This window comes from Sinocyclocheilus anshuiensis, unplaced genomic scaffold (assembly GCF_001515605.1).
Source record: "Sinocyclocheilus anshuiensis isolate Anshui unplaced genomic scaffold, SAMN03320099.WGS_v1.1 scaffold518, whole genome shotgun sequence".
Taxonomy (NCBI): Eukaryota; Metazoa; Chordata; class Actinopteri; order Cypriniformes; family Cyprinidae; genus Sinocyclocheilus; species Sinocyclocheilus anshuiensis.
The window spans coordinates 210,051-211,743 of record NW_015544151.1 but is presented as its reverse complement, the minus strand read 5'-3'; the positions used below and the strand labels follow the sequence as shown (position 1 = coordinate 211,743).

The window sequence follows — 1,693 nt, the reverse complement described above, 5'->3', positions numbered from 1 at the left end:
ACACTCACACACACACATACACACACACACACACACACTCTCACACACTCACAATTACACACACACACATACTCACACACAATCACACACAGTCACACGCAATCACACACACACATACACACACACACACACTCTCTCTTACACACACACACAATCACACACATACACACTCACTCTCTCACACACACACACACACACGTGCACACACACACTCACACACTAGGGCTGCACGATATATCGTTTCAGCATCGATATCGCAATGTGAACACCCAGCTGGAAATCCATTTATCCTTTGTTGAAACTTCCGCGTCGTCGCTGAGAGCGCAGGTCACAGTTGCTTAGCAACGGCAGAGAAAGCGCAAGCTCCCGAGCACTTTGGAAAGAAGGAGAAAGCGGCGCGGCTGGCGTTTCCCACGCGCTTTTAGGCGCGCCATGTGAACGGCCCCAAAGTCTGTCTACACTGGACGCGACAAAGCGACCGTTACATATCATTTGAACTTTGTGTCAGTACATCATAAGTAGAACGAGCATCAGTTTACTGTCGAGGATTTGTCGTGCCACACCGCATCCAGTGTAGACTGACAGCATCACTGATTATAATGGGTTCATTGTATTTTGTCGCGTCGCGCCGTGCAGCTCGCGTCCGGTGTAGACACAGTGTGAGCCACGCAGATGCACGTGAACACTGAACTCTGTTCACTTCTGTAGGTGAAGGGAAACAATCGAGAAAGAAAATGGATGTGTAACAGTAGCCTATATTGGTTTACAGCAGTTTAATATTCCTGAGGCTTTCTGTGTTATGAATGTTAATCGAACAACAAAACACAAAGAAAAATATAACACAGATTTGTTAGATTTAATTTATACAGTGAAGATAGATTTAGTTTATAGTGAAAACTATGCAGTGTTGTTTTACATTTGATTCTTCAATTTCTGTACCTGAATACTGGTAGACTTACCTGAAAAATATAAAGCACTGCTTATTTCATTTGTATCTTTGTTCTGTTATTTATCTGTGCTTGTAATTTGTATATTTCCTATGCTGATTTACTCGCCTACAAAATCACCCCAATCATTGATTTTGTTTTCCAAATAAACTATTCAAGTCATGTGGTGAAGGTGATTTTTCAATATATATTGCAGAAAAATAAAATATCGCAATGTGAGTTTTTTCCAATACCGTGCAGCCCTAACACACACACACACGCTCACATAAACACTCACACTCACACACACACACACACGCTCACATAAACACTCACACTCACACACACACACACACGCTCACATAAACACTCACACTCACACACACACACACACGCTCACATAAACACTCACACTCACACACACACACACACGCTCACATAAACACTCACACTCACACACACACACACACGCTCACATAAACACTCACACTCACACACACACACACACGCTCACATAAACACTCACACTCACACACACACACACACGCTCACATAAACACTCACACTCACACACACACACACACGCTCACATAAACACTCACACTCACACACACACACACACACACTCACACAAAAAGACACACATTCACACAAACGCACTCACACACACACACAAACACACACTCACACACAAAGACACGCACAAACACTCACACACATACTCACTCTCACTCACACACACACTCACACACATACTCACTCACACA

General features: G+C 43.4%; 1 protein-coding gene across 1 annotated transcript in view; it reads left to right on the top strand.

The window, feature by feature from the left end:
* The window catches only part of LOC107695193 (girdin-like), a 55,883-nt gene that overhangs the window by 22,679 nt on the left and 31,511 nt on the right, over nucleotides 1-1,693 (top strand). The gene's annotated exons all lie outside the window — the stretch shown is intronic.